General features: G+C 43.4%; 1 long non-coding RNA gene across 1 annotated transcript in view; it reads left to right on the top strand.

Moving 5' to 3' along the window:
* Window positions 1–877: 877 nt before the first annotated feature.
* Window positions 878–19,082, top strand: part of LOC147650501 (uncharacterized) — a 33,697-nt gene continuing 15,492 nt past the window's right edge. Inside the window, exons 1-3 of the long non-coding RNA XR_015276172.1 lie at window positions 878–1,220; window positions 3,035–3,210; window positions 4,745–4,883. This is a non-coding gene — a long non-coding RNA (uncharacterized LOC147650501). The remainder of the gene's footprint in view (window positions 1,221–3,034; window positions 3,211–4,744; window positions 4,884–19,082) is intronic.

Genomic DNA, 19,082 nt, shown 5'->3' with positions numbered 1-19,082 from the left:
ACGTACACACTCCCCTTACATTGACATATTGGATATTTAAATGCAAGCCACACCTCACTGGCATCCCCTTTGGCTATTGCTTCCCTCCCCCCCCCCACCCTTCTCTGATCCATTTGGCTTTTTTTTTTTCCTTAAAAAAAAAAAAAAAAAGGGGGCCCGCTTCACTCCCTCTTTTATTATGAAAAAAAAAAAAAAAAAAAGGCAGGAAAAAGCTACACATCGCAGTGAGGCATAACAGCTCTTGGCAGGTCCCCGCCAGCCGACGATGAAATCATGGAGCCCCCGCACGCACCCGCTCCCGCACCGCCGGCAGCCCCGGCCCCGCTCCCGGCCCTGCCCGGACCCGCAGCCGCGTCCCCAGACCCCGCACGGGCCGGGTCGCTCCCGAGACCCCGGGTAGGTCGGTGGCCCTGGGGCTGTCGGAAGCCCCAGGTCCGTCGGTGCCGCCACCGCCTCAGCCCCCGGCGTGCCCTCCACCCACCACCCCCCGGAACGGACACGGTGGAAAAAAACAACACGTGAGGAGAGGGTCGAGACGCGTTTTTCAGCCGAACGTGTAAAAATGGAACGCGATCTTTCTGAAAGGCGATCCGCGGGCTGTACGGCCGGGTTACAGCCGCCGGGAGGGGAGGGAGCCCGCGGCGGGGCCGGGCAGCGCCGCTCGCTCTCCCTCCCCACCTTCCCCATGCTGGAAACAGGTGTTTCCGCGCTCTCCCGGCCCGCCGACACCGTATCTGTGCCGGCAGCTGCGGCCGCGCTGCAGACAGACGGAGCCGGGCGGAGCGGAGCGGGGCGGGGCGGGGGAACCGGGGGGAAGCGGGCGCGGGCGGGCCGGGAGCGACCGAGGGCAGGAGCGTCCCCGCCCTGCCCGGCAGGCGGCGCTGCTGCTCGCGCCTCGCCGCCCCGGGGCGCTGGGCCCACGGCGGGTGCTGAGGGGGCCTATGGCGGGTGCTGAGGGGACCCAGGTGGGCCCGGGACGCGGAGTGGGTTGTCGTGTCGCTGGAGCGGCGTGTCGCCCGTGCTCTCTGCCGTGCCCCGCCAGGGGACAGACAGTCCACAAACAAACAACCACAAGCACCCAAAACTGCCCCCAAGCCACCAGCCCGCTCTGCTGCAGCGGCTCCTCCGGGTGGCATCAGAGCGCAGAGCTGAGGCATCGGTAATGTCCACCTCAGCGGGTCTCCCCCACGGCGTATCCCCACAGTGGGGTCTCTTCCCGAGTGAGTATCCTCTTAGAGGTTCTCTCTTCTCAGCGGGTCCCACCACAGCAGGTATTCCCTCCGCAGGTTTGTTCCCTTACCTGGTCTCTTACTTCAGCAGATATCTCTGAAGCGTGTCTCTCCTCTTAGAGGGTCTCCTCCCTCAGCAAGTCTTCTCTCAGAAGTTCTCTCAGTAGATCTCTCTTCAGCAAACCTACCACATGTGGAAGAGAACTCAGCAGGTCTGCCACCTGAGAAAGTCTCTCCCTTGCAGTGGATTTTCCTTCAGTGGGTTCCCATCTTGGTGGGTACTCCCTCAGTGGGTCTGTCCCCTCATCAGGTCTCTTCCCTCAGAAAGTCTGTCCCATGGCAGATCTAACCCCTCAGCAGGTCTTTCCTCTTGGAGAGTGTCTGCCCTATGTGGGTTCCTGCCATAGTGGGTCTCTCCCCTCAAAGAGAATTATCCCTACTGTGGATTCCTCCTCAGAGGGTTCCTGCCATGGTAGGTCTTCCCTCAGCAGGTCTCTCCCCTCCAAAAGTGTCTCTACCTCAGTGTGTTCTCCCCATTGTCCATCTCCCCATTGTGTGTCTCTCCTCAGTGCATCTGCTCCCTCAGCAAGTCTGTCCCATGCTGGGTCTCTCCTCAGTGGGTCTCTCCCCACCGGGTGTGTCTCCCATACAGTGGATTCCTGTCAGGGGGTTCCCACCATGGCAGGTCTCTCCCCTCAGAAAGTGTCTGCCACACCATGGACCACCTCTCAGGGGGTTCCTGCCATTGTGGGTCTCCCCTTAGAGTGTCTCTCGCCTTAGCAGGTCTCTTCCTCAGCAAGTCTATCCCATGGTGAGTCTCCCAGCAATGTGTCTCTCCCCTCAGAATGTGTCTCCACCATTGTAGATTCCTCTTCCTCAGAGTGTTCCCGCCATGATGGGTCTCCCCTCAGCAGGTGTCTCTCCCATTAGAAAGTCTCTCCCCCTCAGAGTGTTCCCGCCATGGTGGGTCTCCCCTCAGCAGGTGTCTCCCCCTCAGAGTGTTCCCGCCATGGTGGGTCTCCTCTCAGCAGGTGTCTCCCCCTCAGAGTGTTCCCACCATGGTGGGTCTCCCCTCAGCAGGTGTCTCTTCTCCTCAGTAAGGTGCTGCTCCCCACATCATCCCAGAGGGAGGGTTAAAATGGTCGCTTGTGGGTCGTTTCCCCCAGAGCCAGGCAGGGTTCTCTTGTGAAGAAGGAAATTGTGATACTGTGATGTGAAACACCCACCCATATGTCTGCAGTGGGTGAGTAGTCTGGTTTTTAAACAGGGTTTGGGGTAGTTTTTCCTGTCAGAGCTGTGACCGTAAAAGGGGTGTTGACACATGAAGCCTAAACTCATGATCTTTATAAAAATATAGGCTGTTTCAGAGCTAGTAAAATCTACTGAAGGGCATTTGTTGACTATTTGTTTATCATGTTTGGTTACATGGAGATACCACTGTCTGAGGAGTTCAAGCATCCCCCTACAAAAATGATGCTTTTATTGCTGTAGTATGTATATGAAGACTTAGGTGTGATGAGGTAACTGAAGGAAATAAATTGTGCTTTGGTGAAAATGACAGAGGTCCAAGATGGGGAGGGGCCAGACACAGCTGACAGAACACCCCAAACCTGGAATTACTGTTAAAGGTGTAATCCTGTAAAGGCTGTGAATTTAATGCATAAAATTAAAGTAAAGTGAATTATCCTGCTACAATCAAATACACTCCTTGGTGAAACCTGGTTTTGCTGATGTAAGTGTGAGGTTTGCCTGTGGATCCATAGCAAATTCATGTTTTTGAATCCTTATTTCTGCACGTGTCTGAGGGCTGGTCCCAGGGGGATTAAGAAGGAAGAGGAAGACCTAGTTTCAGCAGTGGAGGACTAGCCTAACTCTGCAGTGGCCTCTGCCATGGACTTCAATCTCCTCTGGATCTGTCTACAATACCCTTCAACCCAAATCCACACAAGCACTTAGTGGAATACTTAGGAAACTGAAAAAGGTAACAGAGTTCAATTATACTACAGTAAAATCCAAGATAAAGTAAAAACCCACAAACCTTCAGTGCTTAACTAATGTATAACAAAAGCAGCAGAATCCCCCATCCAAGCTGACATTCCTCACTTAACTCTCCTGATTATGGTCAGCTTTTGAAGTGTCCACCATACATTTTATTGAGAAATTGTACAAGCTAGTGCAACATGTGCAACATGTTCTGTTTAGGCACAACAAGATGTAGGAAAGGTAGCTTTCTCTTTTTCTTTTTTTTTTTTGCCTTTAATTTCCTGGTTTATTTATGTTTTTACAAAGCTGAGGAAAAAAGCAGAGATTTGTACCCTGTATTTTTGAAGAAAAAGAGGGATGTATTTTAAGTACTGAAAGCTAGAATGACTCCTCCAAAAGCAGAAACAAGTTTAGCAATTTTTTTCATGTATGACATAGAACACAGTTCTTCACTTAGTAATTTCTTAAAGGAGGACAAAAACTTATGTACAGTTTGTGTCACAGAACAGAGCGCTACAAAATTAACTTTCTGCTCTGCTTTGTTTCAGTTGATTTTCAGTCCCCCCAAGTTTTTTCTTTGATTACAGTTTGTATTGGCCACCTTGGGAACTAAAATGTTTCCAAAATGCCAAACTGCTCTTTCAGTTTTCAGAAGAATTAGCAATGATTTTTATACCCATTTTGCTAGAACAGAACTTGCAGACCCCTTCCACAAGCCATAGAAGTGTATTTAGTGAGGTAGTAAAAATATTAATAGCATTTACTGTCAGAGCAATTTCTATCCTTAGAGAGCAGCCACATTTGGTATCTGACTATAAAATCAAAGGAAGAGCAGGACTGGGATCAGAACAGTAAATAAATTAGAAAAAAATAAGATAAATAACTGCAATGAGCCAACCCAGTATCCAAGCTACTAGATACTGCATTTCCTCTGCCTGGGGCTATTCCATTTGGTAAAGAAAAGATCAAGACAGCTGAAATAATTTGAAGTAGCAATGGCCATGAATGCAAAATCAGACGTGAAGAATATCTGGGGATAAAGAAACAACAGAGCCTCGAGCTTTAATAAATAATACTTCTGTTTCCTTAGCACTTCCCTTCTTGGGATCTCACAATGATCTATGTGCATTAATTAATTAAGACTCACAACCAAGATCACTGTTCAGCTCCTTTTCCCTGGACAGTCTCCTTTTCCACTAAGAGATGTTGTCCAAAGGATATTGATAGCTTTCTGTATTTGTTGGGGATTTTGGATGCATAGCAGCCCTGCTGGAGCAGAAGCTCTGACCAGGTTTCTGAATATCCAGAAACCAGACACGTCCACCATGAGCATTTCTGCCTTTTGTGGTGTGGTGACCATCTGTGCTGCACATGCAAGGAATGTCTGAGCTCTCCGGGCAGATAAATAGGGCAACCTCCTTTGTGAGGGGGTGAATAAACAAATTTTCTTAAGGGGAGCAGAGGATGGTTTATTGGTTTTTATCTTTGATTGGTTTTACTTAAGCTACTATTATTATTATCATCTTTTGTAGTTCCACTTCAGGCTGTAGACCCTGTTTGTGCTGGATACTGCATTAAGTGTGTAACAAACCTGAGTGCTTGACCTGAGGAATCTCACTGCTCTGCCTTGAGGAAGGATTTCTACTTGAAGGCAACAGAATCTCCATCAAGGTATAGAACTAGGTATAAAAGTGTAGGGTTTTGACACATTTAGAACTGGTGACAGAATGAAGGTAAGGGTCTAAAGGATAGAGCTCTGAACTTGCCTACTTGGATCTTAGAATGCCTAAATAAATGATGTGATTTTGAAATGAGGAAGTACCTTCCAATTCTTCCAGTTATTGATAGTTTGGTGTCAAACATGGATCTGCTGGTTTTAATTATCCCAGTACGGATTAACAGTAAAACTGTTCTAGCTTGACTCTGACTCATGGAGACCCCCATTTGGAGAGAATTGAGATCTGCAGTCTTTAGGGGAACAAGTCAGGGACAAATATGTGCAAATGAACATCATGTGCAAATGAGCATGGAAGCTTTGCTGACCCTCAGGTTGTTTTGTCATGGTTCTGTCTCATTTGAAGATTGCAGGTTCCTTGGCATGGCTAAGGACAGGTTTGAATCCTGACTCAAATTATTCACATTAATACATTTCCAACTGCTGGATACTGACTGGGTAATGGGGAAAGTTCCTTTATTGGGGCAAAGTGGTGCATAATACTGTTGTCTCCACTTTTTTTCTGGGAATTTGGGCTAGAATTGCCAGACTGCTGAGTCATTAGTCCTAACAGGTGACATTTGGAGCTGGTTCTCAGTTGGAGGTTGCCTCTTTTGCTGCAATAAAAATAAATAAAATAAATATATAAAATAAAAGGAATAAAAAATAAAGGGAATAAAAAGGAGGTTAAAACAACAACTCCACTTTGGGAAACACATCAATTTAAATACAAGAACTGGTTCTGGTCCTCCTCAAATAAAAAATGCTGTCCTTTATGTGATGTTACTCTTCTAAGCGTGCATCTTTTAACTGCAGCAGCTTCTTATGGAGTTATCTGTGACTGGCAGGGTGTGTGTTTATATTTGCAGCAGTGAGTATTGGTCAAATACAAAAGAGTCACAGCAAAGGTCTGTCTAGCCCCATATCCTGCCTCTTGATAACGGCTAATAACTTGTATATGGAAAACAGGACGAGTATAGAGTGATACTTCCTTTGGTAAACCCTCCCAGCTTCCAGTGGTTTCTGGTTTAGAGATCTTCCTGAGCTGGAGGCTGCAGCTGTATCATTGTTTTTGATATACCTTGATGGACCTTTTTCCATAAAATTGTCTAATCGTTTTTTTAAAACCCACTTGTATTTTTGGCTGCCATAACATCCCGTGGCAATGAGTTCCACAACATCATTAGGCATTGTGTGAAAATGAACTTCCTTTTGTTTGCTTTTGAACCCACTTGCTGCCTGCCAGTTTGAGTTGGTGCCCTATTATTTCTGTTAAGAATACTTTAAAATAATCATTGCTGTTTACCTTTTCTGTGCTGTAACAGCTTGTCTAGAACTTAATTGTTATTATCCCTTGTTTTCCAGGTTGAAAGGCTCTGGCTTGCTTAATTTTTCCTTGTGTTAAGGCTTTCTAACACCTCGTGTGCAGCTTTGGTACACCATGCTTCTTGCCCTTTCTGTGGCTTTATGTTTCCACAATTACTAAACTGTGCTCAGTATTGAAGAGATGGACATACTGTGGGTTTATTCAGAGGAATAATACCATTTTCTGCTTTGTTCTCATTCTTCTAAAAATTCTGAACAGGACAGTTTCCCCCAAATGCTGACAGCTGACACTGTGCTGATCTTTTTGGAGAATGATCCACTTCTCCAAGATTTCTTTCATTACTGGTAATAAAGGATTTAAAGTATGGCAATAATGGCTTTTTCCTCATCCATTTTTTTTTATCTATGGACTTTGAGTTAAATTTACTATTTTAACACCCACTGGCTTTGTATCATCAGCCACCTACTCACAGCATTTCCAGATCATTTATGGATTATGAAGCAGCAGGAGACACATCACAGACCCTATTCTGAGTCTGTAGGGAGCTCTGACATTCCTGACGTCAAACATTTATTTCTCTTGGTTAAGATCACCAGTTATGTCACTTATGCTCCCATTCTTGCAGTAAGGCTTGTTCATGACCTGGATTTCACACCATAGTTAATGGCTTGGCAATTTCCCATGCGGTTCCTGTGGAGATCATCAGTTCATCCTCATATCATTGTGTCTGTAGTGGGTATTTTCATCTGTGCTGCTGCCTAAAATTCATTCTCCTTGCAAAATAGCTGTTGGTGTCTGTATTGAACGTTAGTACAAAGATTCACTGAGTTTTCTTGCTATCGCCTTTTCACCTGGGACTGTCTTTTCAATGCCTTAAACAACTCTTGGTGCTGTGACTGTTCAGACTGAGGCACAGATTTACACAGTGGAACAGAGTCTGTAATTTTCTGTGGTCAAGTTGCTTTGGGACTTTTGGCTAGTATCTCTGTATCTGTCTTTAGGGATGACACTGGTTCTCAGTGGAGACTAAAACTGAAATATATTGGTGTGTGAGGTGGAGTTAGGAATCTGAACTTAGAGTTATTCTAGAAGTGGATGATTAGATGGGACATCCTAAAATAAAGAATAGAGGGACAAAAAAGGGAAAAATAAAGTAAAACCAAAAAAACTTTCTCCTACTTATGCTGAAAGGCTTGCATTTTTGGTGACTGAAGATTTTCAGCTTACTGCTGTTCATGTGAGTAACATTACTCAAGTTCCTTTGTACAGCACTGGGTTAATTTGTATAGCATGCTTATAAAGAGACACACAAAAACTTGAAAAACATAAATAACCTGATTTGATAATTATTCTGTAATTATTATTTTCTGTATATTAATTCAGTATACCTTACTAGGTTTGTTCTTTTCTCTAATGAATCAGGTAATTAAAATGCAGCATTATTTTTCAAAAAAACCATCTAGGTACTTTGCAAACTTGGTTAGAGAAATCAAACAACCAACTGCCCCATAAATCATAATGCTTCATCACTAGATACCTGTGGAGACAGGAGTGAATAGGCTGAGAAAAATACTGTTAAGGTATACTTGTGGTGAGTTCTGCAAACAGCCAAAGTATAGGGAATATGCAGTAAAGAGAGCACAATCCTGCTTGCATTGGATTGAAACCCACAGAAATGTGCATGACTGCAGGATGAGGTGTGTTTATTTTCAGAAGAGCCACTTGATTTTCATAACATGAGTTTCCTTAAAATCTGTCCTGAGAAATCAGGAGTTAACAGAACCCAGTTTCTACAGCCTTAACCTTTCACAAATGCAGCATTTAGTAATCACAGTTCTGGTAGGTTGAGTTTCACATGAGATCTCAAAATGTTTATTTCACAGCATCCTTTGCTGTGTTTGTGCAGCGTTGCTGTTGCCTTCCTCCAGATGGGAACATGCAGGAATGCAGAAGCCAGGTGGTTTGCTCAAGGGCATGAGGATCTGTCTTGAGTGCAGTTAACCGGTGCCTTACTGGCACTTGTGTTAGCTGTGCTTTGGTCTGAGCAGTCACCTGGATTGTGTTTACTTCCCCCAGCATTCCTTAACTCCATGTCCTGCAAGGAAGTTACCCTGAGGATGTGTAAGGTCCTGAACAACAAGCAGAAGTCTGGATTCTCAAATCGCTGCTTTAATAGCATGGGATATTTATGGTCTTGATAAAATTAGGGAAGAAAGATGAGGGGCATCTTCTCATGCAGTAGCGTTGGGAAATCCTGTTGCTGAAGTTTTCTAAGAGATTAGAAATTTCTCAGATATCTCCCTCAGCATTAAATGAGTCAAAATATGAAAATTCAAATATCCTTCTCAGAAACTTGGGAGCATCAGTGTGGCAATGACTTTGAATATCATGCTGGGGTTATGGTTTAGTGTAGCTGGAGGCTGGTTCTGTCATTAGGAAAATCAGAATGAAATGCAAAGATTAAAATAAAATAACACTCCTGCAGCTTCCTTTGTAAACAAATCTGAAACCTTAAGGCCAGGAGAAGAGCACTGTGGCTATCAAGTGGTATAACTCAGCTTAGCCTTGATAGAAGGAAATGATAACTCTCAGATATATGCTACCTCACAGGAATATTGTAATGAAATCCAGCCAGCTTCAAGGGAAAAACAAAACCTATTGATTTTATTCCAAGGGAAGAGAGAGAAAAAGAACAGATGTGTGGAGTCTTCTGTCCACTTACTGCAATCTGCAGTACCGACTTAGCCATTGTTTCTTCTCATGCTTCCTTCTGTAGAAATGCCTTGGTTTAGGTACCAAATGATTCAGTTTGGGGTAGTAGAGAGGAGGGGGAGCAAAGACCTCACGCAAGAACTGACCTAAACTCTGAGGAGGTTTGTATAATCTAATTTGCAATAAAATGGTATTTACAATGTTATCAGACAAAGCTTAGCAGTGTTAAGTTAAACAGCATATAATGTGATTAGTGGGGGAGTCATGCCCGTGATGTCATACACATTCTCTGAACTCTTGGAATGGGCAGATAATGGCTCAGGCATTTGTTCTCTTGTGACACACGAAAAGCTCCGTAAAGATTTGGGGGATGGGAAGGAAATTTGCACATGCTCGGCACCGCGCATGGAACTCGCCGCACCAGAGACGGCTTCTCCCTTTGGCGCAGAGCTCGACCTGTGGTTGCACCCTGCCAGCACAGTGCTGTGTAGTGGTTAAAACAGGCCTTTGGGAATAGTTTAGAAGCTTGAAATTCTATTCTTGACTCTGCCGCAGACTTGGGTTTTGACCGCTAAATCTTCTTTGCCTCTGGTAACTCCATTTTTAACTAGCAAAGGTAGTCAGCCGTGTCTGTGGAGTGCCCGGAGTGAGGAGCTGTATGGAGATGGAAACCACTGGCATTCTGTTCATTATGCAGAACAAATACAGCTAGACCACAAAGAGCTTTGCTGTAGATAACAGCGAGCAATTTCACAGCTAGTAATGGCCCATTCAGAGAAAATTAAATCTTTATCTTTCTGCCTCTCCGAGGCATGCAAAATGGTATTAAAAATTTTGGCTAAGTCTAATTCACACGGATCAGCAATATAAATTTCACCTGTAGGTTCACATCAAATGTAATCTAGACTGTATTTATTTTAATGTTTTGCTTTAAAAAACTCTTGCTAAAAGCTGCTGCATCAGGCAGAGCACCCTTTAAACTTTCAAGTCATTTTAGTGAAAAGGACAGATTCTGGAACATTGAAGAGTATTTTACTTCCCATGTCCACCATGGACAATAAACCCATATCGCTTCGTGCATGTTAATGTTTTATAGAAACACAGAGATTGAATAAACATTTTTCCTGCCATGGTGTGAAGGCTGTGAACTGTTAAACTCTGCTGCAGAGATTGACTAGGTAGTATTCCTGTTTTCAGTGATGCAAGGAATTAATATGGACTAGACATGAGATGAAATGGGAGTTGCAGATGTGCAGAATGAGATGGGGGCTGCAGACAGAGCCGAAAAAACTTGAAGGAAGGAGGTGGACAGGAGGGAGCAAGGGAGCTTGGAAACTATGGCTCATGCAATGTCAACTCTATTATATGTTAAAATCAACTGCAGCACTTGCACAGTCCCCATCTTTTATCAGAACAAGTAGTCATTGTCTTGGCTGTAACATTCATGTCAGTTTATGGCATTGGTGTGGATTTGTTGAGAAATGCATACAAGGATTTTATTTGACTGCAGAGGGATGCCATCAAGAATAAATCTTTGTTGTTCAGAAAGGGGAAGCCAAGCTTTTGTCTCTATGGCTGATAAATTTGGAGCAGGGGCCAAGTGTAATATGAACAGAGCATTGGCCAGTCTGGTCAGACATGTGGGATGTACTAACAATAACGGGGAATGAAAGCAAAGCCCCCAGGTAGACACCTTTTAAATAATCAAGGCTGACAGTTTTACTACAGTAGCACTGTTTAACACTTTGTAGGTATGTGCTGCATCACAGATGCTGCTTGTATTAAGTAGTCTGCAAGCATTACACAGCTTATTTAGAGGATAACTTTTATTTCAGGCATTTTTACGTTTGTTAATGTAATTACAAGTGAAATATCCTATTGTTGCAGATGCTGTTGCCAATGGATAACACTGAATGATGTACCAGAAAGACATTTTAATGACCTAGATTAAACTCACAGAGGATTGGGCATCCCAGTTATTTCTCAAACACAGAACATTTCCAGGAATGGGTGTTTCTGACGCTCCTCACTAAAGCCATGTACAAATAGTTATCTGATACCTGAGTAGTCAGAGAAGCTGTGTTGAGGCAGATTGCACACAGTGCCTTCAATCTTGAGGGCTTGGTTATGGACATGCTGCACTACCGTGGTGAGATGTCCTGGTTTGTGCCTCAGTTTACCTATCTGTAAGAAGTGGGTGTGGTGCTGTGTATAGAAACTGGCCTAGGAAAAGTATTTTGAATTGCTAGTGACAAACACCAATTAGGAATATACACAGTCCTTAAAGCAAAAGACTTCACAAACTGTAGAGCCTGAAATCTCAGTGAGCAAAATGCCTTCCTCCCAGCTCTCACAGGAAGCAAGTTAATTGGGAGGCCAATAACTATAATGAGGCAGAACCTGGGGTTTTGCATGTGTACAGCAAGATCCTCCCCTTGGGGCCAAATTCCTGTTCCATATTATGAAAGCAGTAAAAGGTCCCCTCAGCAGGTGCTGTGTAAAGGCATTTCAGCTTTGCCTTTGCAGTGCTGGAATTGCCAAGCTATTGCTTCCCTGAGTCTCCAAATGAATTCCCCAACTCAATGTGGAACAGCTGTGTGAGAGATACAGCCTTGAGAAAAGGGGTGGGAAAGGAACACGAGAAATGGGGTTTTAATCGAATAGCACATGGCTGTGAAACAGCCTCAGTATCCTTCTGCTCAGCTTTCCTTGGGGTAAGGGAGAAACTGTATGGAAGCTCAGAGAAGAGAGGCAGTGTGATCACTGAGTGCTATTGAGGGCTTTTTGTGTGGAGAGGGTGACCCAATGGCACTGGCTGTGTTCATTCACTCAGCGAGTAACAGCAGGGCTTACCTGAAAGGATGCCTGGAATGAGGACTGGAGAAAGATCTTTCTTTTTTTCACCTGCTTGAGTGTGGCTGCTGCCTCTGCAGAGGTTTCTCAGAGCACCCAGGCTTTAGCCATTGGAGCCAGGAAGGGAAGATGAAATGGGACAAGTCTGGGAGGGTGGAAGGAATTCTTGTGCCCAGTTAGGGCAGGGTAGCTTTTCCTTCATATATGATTGTGGAAGTAGTTGTTTTCTTCCTTATTGAAGCCTTCTGAAACATGGTTTGCACCAAAAAGAAAGAGCTCTTTCTTTGAACTGAAAAAATATTTTGTTAAGGGCCACAAATGGTGAGAGTTACTGTTTTTCACTTGAAATTGTTTTTTTAACAATTTTTGAAAGGAAATTTTGCTGTGTGTCAAGTCTACCTACCTGAATTTCCAGAGTGCTTCATAATAGCTTTTTGGACATCTATCTACTCTGTCAAATCCTGACTGTGCCTGTTGGAGTGATTGCTTAGTTATAAGTGTTATGTCTGAAATATAAAACAGACAGGGGAAAAAGAAAAATGAAGGAGAACAAGCAGAATATAGCTGGCTAATTACTGTGGCAGGACCATGTCTTTAAAAACCTCACCATTATGAAACTCATTTTTTTTCTTTTTTCCATGACATAGAATTTCCTTGAAATCTTTTGCTTTTGAGTGTGTGTGCACTTTCCAAAATGATCAGAGCTAAATGGCAGCATCTGTCAGAGAAGATAAATGACCTACCAGCAAATCCTCTCAGTTAAAAGGAAGACAAAAATCTATGGAGTAGGGGAATGAGTTTTAAATTAGCCATTTCACTTAACTTTGCCCTAATGAAGGACTAATCTTTGGACCCCTGCAAAACAAATGAGAACATCTCGTTAGATCCAACGGAAACTGGTCGTTGAAAAGGCTTTTGCCTTTAAGAACCTAATTGGAAGCAAAGTAATTCCTTTGATAGCTGTCTTCATTTAACAATATTTTTCCCTTTTCCTGATTTATATACAGTAAATGAAGGACTCTGTTAATTGCAAACACATTTGCCTGTTTGCAGATTGACAACTAAATATGCTTGGGTGAAGCTGGGTAGAGCAGTCACAGATCAGGCACAAAGGTCTGCAGTGCCAATTCTTCAGGAGCTGTCTGAGCAGAGCCTCCTGCAGAAGACAGGAAGGGAGCTGCTCTTAAAAATCCTTTCCTGGATATTGAGGCAACCACGTGCTCAGGGTTAAGCAGACTGTGGGCCACTGTGGAAATTAGCTAAATTTACACAAGCTAAAACCTGACCTGGGATTTCAACAATATTCTATTCATTAAATTAGCTATTCTATTTTTGTGTGTAATGACAAAATAAGGGCTTTCCCCCCCTAAAATCCAATGAATGACAGAAAAAATATTGGACACTTGATTGCTGTAGAAGCAGGATTGTGCCTTTAAGGCAGATGGAAGGAATGTGTCAGTCATGCCCCCCCTAAAACTGGGACTTATCTTGATTGTGGTGTTAGCTTGGTAGTAGAATATGATCTCATCACTGTGAAAGATTACACGAAACATCAACTTGGCTGGCCTTAAACCAGCTCTATTCTCAGTCACATTTTCATTTGCTGCAGCTGACATGGGGTTTTATAAATTGAAGAGATGGCCATAAAGATGGTTTGCAGGATTTGGCCCACATATTTGAGTAAAAAAATTAGGGAATGGATAAAAACCATGCCTGCTTCTGATGTTTTCTCTTTGACTGTTTATTTTTTTTTTTTTTTGTTTTATTTTTGAGAATGTCAAGACAAAACAAGAGTTGAATACTCTTAATTTTACAGTACTTAGAACTGATATCAAACCTGGGAAGATAGATACCTGTCTGGTAGAAAGTCACTGAAGTCTATCTAGGTTAAAATGTGAATTATTTTCCACCTTCAAGGAATTATATTCTTGAGGAGATTAAGTGTGTAAGAGAGTCTTGAGCAGTAGATGTTCTGGGCACAGTAACCAGAGGCAAATTCAGAAGATGTATTAATTTGTTTTCTATGGATGTGCAGTGTAATTCCTTTGGCTCTTGAGCATTATACTTTATGCCCAAATTGAGAGGTAAACACTTTTTTTTTTTTTAAATACTGTTCTCAGTGTGACTTCTCCAGAGGTTTAGTAGATGCCATGCACTAAATGAAAGAAATGTCAAATGATGGAGGCCATTTGGGCATGATTGGAGCCATGGTGTGAACCCTGGGTCTGTGCAAATAAAACATCTCCAGACCTGCCAAGGCTAAGAAAAAACATTGTATTTCTAGGGATGTATCCCAGGAACTCCACTTGGAACACTGACACCATTATAAATGACTGTTGTAATGTAAATGACTGTATAAATGGTGATGAAGCAAGGTAGCTCTTAGTTCTGTATCTCTGTAATAGTCCTGGAAAAGTGCAAAAAGGTGAACCATGAAGAAAGTTAATGCAGAGCTTTCCACTAGAATGCAATAGGAGTTGGCTCAGAACCACAGTTCCTTTGACTTGTCTTTTAATGTTCAGAAATTTCCATCTTTGTCATGATGCTCAGAAATCCCGGGAGCCCAACCTGAAGCTCAGAGTTGTTTTCTCTGCTCCAAAGCATCAGTGGCTCTCAGGAGGAGCAGGGAGAGGTGTGAGGTTATGGTGAAACACTCCCCTGCAGGGTCTGACAGCTTTTTGAGATGAAAGAGAGTTGTGCATTGAGTATCCCAAATAATTTCCAAGGAATCTCACAGATAGTTGGAAGTGAAGGCAATGAGTCATTTCTTGGAAGAGGATTTTGGTTTTATATCCTCAATAGAACGTGTTGCCATAATAGCAATAATTATTACAGATAGAAACAAATGCATTCAGGCTGCAGTTTTGACCCATTCTGTTTTCTGCTGCTATTTTGCATTGGTAGTTGCTGGTGTGAATGGTGTGGTTTTAATTTTTTCTCTCAGTAACAGTATTTCTAATTATTCCAAGTGGCAACAGCAAGAAATAGCACAACCCAAGTCTATGCTTATGGTGGGTCCTTATGCCTGTTTCATATGAGCCAAGACTATGCTGGAGTTTTTTGTTTCATTGAGGAGGAGTTTTAAATTTTATCTAAATAAACCCTGAAGCATCTAGTTTTTCATTCATGGATTAGAAATGTGCAGCATGTGTTACACTGGCTTAAGGGAATCTGCTTTTCTTGAGCTACTGAGATAGTGTACATTTTTCATTAGATTTTTTTCCCTTTTTTTCCCCTATAGTTTTCCTTTTCTTGGTCTCAATCAAATCTGAACTTAATACTTGAATCAAATTCTAAACTCAGATGTTCAAAGTGGATCTGAGACTGGGCTGAAATAATTCATTCTGGCCATGCTGAGCCCACCTAATCTACTGGCAAGTTGTATCCTTGCCCTTTGTAGTGCAACATTTATGTCACCCAAGCAAGAAAAATAGATCTTTCCATGCTTGGCTGATTCGTGTAAGCCACTGTTTAGTGAATAGGCCCTTTGGTGTGTCATTTTTTTTTTTTTCCTGCTGGTTTGATAAACTTGAGACATAGTTACTTTGAAGATCAGGCATTATCTACCTGCTCTGGGAACAGTTCCATGAAAACTGAGATTGGATCTCCGGGCTGCTGACAAGCTAATTCTGGACATTATTGGGAGCCTCAAGGTCAGTGTGCTTTCAACAGCAGAATAGAATTTCTGGTGCATTCATCTCTCATTTTAAATAGGTCTCCATAAACCTCAGCTATGCTGGTGCTATGAGAATTCAGGCTTACATACATTGTAGAGGATTTTAAAGATACTGAGATAGGAAAAGAAGACGACCTTCAGACCCTAGAGGGGTTATTAAGTAACAGTGTGAGTTTTCACCCTAATGAACCTCCATTCAACCTCTTGGCTGAACAAAACCACCTTACTGTGTTACAGTAACTGATGTGAAAAGAGCTGATGAACACATATATGTTTTCTGGGAGACAGATGCGAGGGGTTTCTTGAGTGATTGTTGTTGTTATTCATAGGCAGAAATGCAATAAGACAATTTATTGGCAGTTTCAGTGGGGAGGTGAGAGAGAGACAGAGATTGATTTTTCCAGAGCAAAAAGAGGGTGTTGATCTGAGGCCACAGGGACCAGTGTGATTTGTAGGTCCCACTCTTCTCTATCTGGGGGAGCATTTCCCCCCAAAATTTACCCCTGGTTGTTGTGTGAAGTTAGGGGACTGTACTGCTGTCAGAAATGATTATTGGGTGATTTCTGCTGTGCTGTCAAAACCTGCTTAGCTTTTCACTTTCAAATAGTCTTTATCAAGTATTTAGGCAGAGTAGAACTGTGGTGTGTTGACAGTGTATAGAAATCTGACAAAGAGGATACCTTGCTACAAATAGCAAGTGATAATTCAGTCTCTTTTCCATTGTCAAACACAGTTAATGCTGTTACCTGCAGACTGGCAGCGGTTTTTTTCCCAAAGAACAGTTTGGATTGGGAGGGATTTTTAAAGCCATCTGGTCCCACCCCCTTGCAATGAGCAGGGGCATCTTCAACTAGATCAGGTTGCTCATAGCCTCATCCAACTTGACTTGAACATTCCTGACTTGAATATCCACCACCACTCTGGGCAACCTGTACCAGTGTTTCGCTGTCCTTGTCATTAAAAATGTCTTCCTTATTTCTAGTTGAGGTCCATCCTTTTTAGTTTAAAGCAATTGTACCTTGTTCTATTGAACAGGCCCTGTTAAAAAGCCTGTCCCCATCTTCCTTATAGGCTGCCTTTAGGTACTGAAAGGTCTCCTTGGAATTTTCTCTTCTTTAGGCTGGATATCCCAAGCTCTCCCAGCCTCTGTAGCTGGAGTTGTGACCTCCTCTGGACTCACTCCAACAGGTCCATGTCCTTCCTGTGCTGGGGACCCCAGAGCTGGACACAGCTCTGCAGGTGGGGTCTGAGCAGAGCAGGGCAGAGGGGCAGAATGCACCCTCACCTGCTGCACACACTGCCTGTGGTGTAGCCCAGGACACAGCTGGCTCTCTGGGCTGCCAGTGCACATGGCCAGGGAATGTCCAGCTTTTCATCCACTGGCACCCTAAAGTCCTTCTCTGCTCCCAGTCTCTGTACACCCCAGCCTGTGCTGAGAGCAAGGGTTGCTTTGATGCAGGTGCCAGGCTTTGCACTCCTCAGGACTGAGTTTCTGCAAAGAGTAGATGTTGGACTTGCCTGCCCTTCCAAATCTGTAACAAAGCCATCTCCATTTAGAGTGTCAGGAAGCTGGGCCAGCACACCCTACCCTGTGAGATCAGTGTCCCTCAACAGGTGTTGGGTGTCCACCTCTTCCTTGGGAAGTCAGCCAGACGGCCTTGCTGCTTCACACCGCAGTCTCCTGTGTATCTCAGACCAACAAATCAGCTCTGGGGTGTAAGTACATTCCTGGCTAGTTGGAACCAAACAGTTTTGTGACTAAAAAGACCAGCAGTCAGAAACACTTCAGTTTTCAGACAATAGGGTAACAATCATAAACACAGCAACACATAAAGCAGGAGGTTTAGGAGCACAGAGTCTCTAGTCATTCCTTTCCAGGCAGTGGAGAAACAGAGAGGATGTGTCCTGCGAGAGATATGTGTTCTGATAGACTCGTTGTGCATGAATGTGTGCAAACTGTTATCTTTCTCTGTGCTTTGGTTTGTCCAGGAAATAGGGAAAAATTGCACTCAGATGAAATATGCCATGTCAATTATTTTTCTTTCTTATGAAAGATCCTTCCTCTTTATCCACACCCTGCAATGTGTGCCATGTTTTGCATGCTCTCTCTGAACACTCTGACTTGCTGACCTTCTTTGGGCAAATGAAGGTCTGATGTAACTTCCCATGAGTCCCATCTGATACAACTTCCTTTTGAACCCATCACAGCTGGTTTATGATGACTGGAGGGAACGCTGCAGAGCTCCCAAAGTTCAGGTTCTTGTCTGACCACAGTAGACCCCGACTGTCTGGAAAATCAGAACTGCCTCTAGAGAGAGAGTCCCTTGGCTTGCTGGAAAGTAGCAGAGGATGGCAGCTAAATTTAAACTTTAATAAAGGTTTTCTGAGCAGGATTAGGTGTTTATGTAATGTCTGCACTAGTGCACAATATGAAAGAATATCTTAACATTATTGCAGTTGCATTTGAGCAGGAGGGAAGACATTGCAATTTTTAATGAAGTGCTTATGGCTTTGTCAATTGCAGAAGTGTCCCCTTCCCAGTGCTTTGGAATTGCAGGGGTGGTGTTCATCTTGGGTCTACACATTCAGACTGATGTGGCTGAGTCTGGATTACTGGCTGCTGAAATCCTGCCTTTGACCTTGCATGATTTGAGTAGAAGTTGGCAGAAATCCTGCAGGAGTGACTTTCTTCCTCATGGAGGATCCTGTCAGCTTGGGATGAGATTTGCTAAGGCAAGACTCTGGTTTGGTCATGCTGGAATTAGGTTTGTGTTTCTTCTGAATCGAGATCTGGATAAATTAAAACCCAAGAAGCACAGTACTTGATTCAGAGAGTTTAAATCCAGGCTGTTCATCCCCTATTTTCAAGAGGTTCACATCTAAGGGTTGGTTTTCAGGAAATTTTCGTTGAGGGAGTGACTATTCCAAGAGTTGTAAGAGCCCTAGGAGCCAGAGTTCTTTGTTCACAAGCCATGCACAGCGCAGGCAGCAGCAATTGCAGCAATCCTTCTCCCCAGGAACTGCAAATAAGCTTAACCCTGAGTTGGAAAGACCATACTCTGGAGAGGTGAAAGGAAATTCAATAACTGAGCTGAATGTGTTCTGACTTCCTTGAAAGACAGAGTGCCAACTCAACAAAGTTATGATGATGATGTGATGAGGACCCAAAGTTCACTGAGGCCTCCATCAGCCAGGGATGTTCATGGAGGACTCCAAGATCAGCAGTCCTGTGGGGTGGGGGACATGGGGTCAGCAGTAGACTTTTGTTATTCTTATCCCCACTGCACTTGGATGCCTTGGACAGCTTCAAGGTAAACCTTTTGATGTCTCTTTTACAATGACCTGTTTCTCTACATATTTTGAAATATCTGGTTCCAATGGTACTAAAAATTTGCTGTGACTGAGAACTGTTCCAGCGCAAAGTACTTGTTAAAATACAACATGTGTCCAGAGCAGCCTTGAATAAAGATTGTACTATTCTTCACATTATATTGAAACTTTGGCAATTTTCTTGTGCTTACAATGTAACTTTCCATTGAAGTCTAATTATAGACTTAAAAGTGAAAAGTCTTCCCTGTTTTGTAAAGA

This window comes from Cyanistes caeruleus, chromosome 14, assembly GCF_971803275.1.
Source record: "Cyanistes caeruleus chromosome 14, bCyaCae1.hap1.1, whole genome shotgun sequence".
Classification (NCBI taxonomy): domain Eukaryota; kingdom Metazoa; phylum Chordata; class Aves; order Passeriformes; family Paridae; genus Cyanistes; species Cyanistes caeruleus.
Note: the sequence above shows the minus strand (reverse complement) of the source record. Positions and strands in the feature narration are given on the sequence as shown.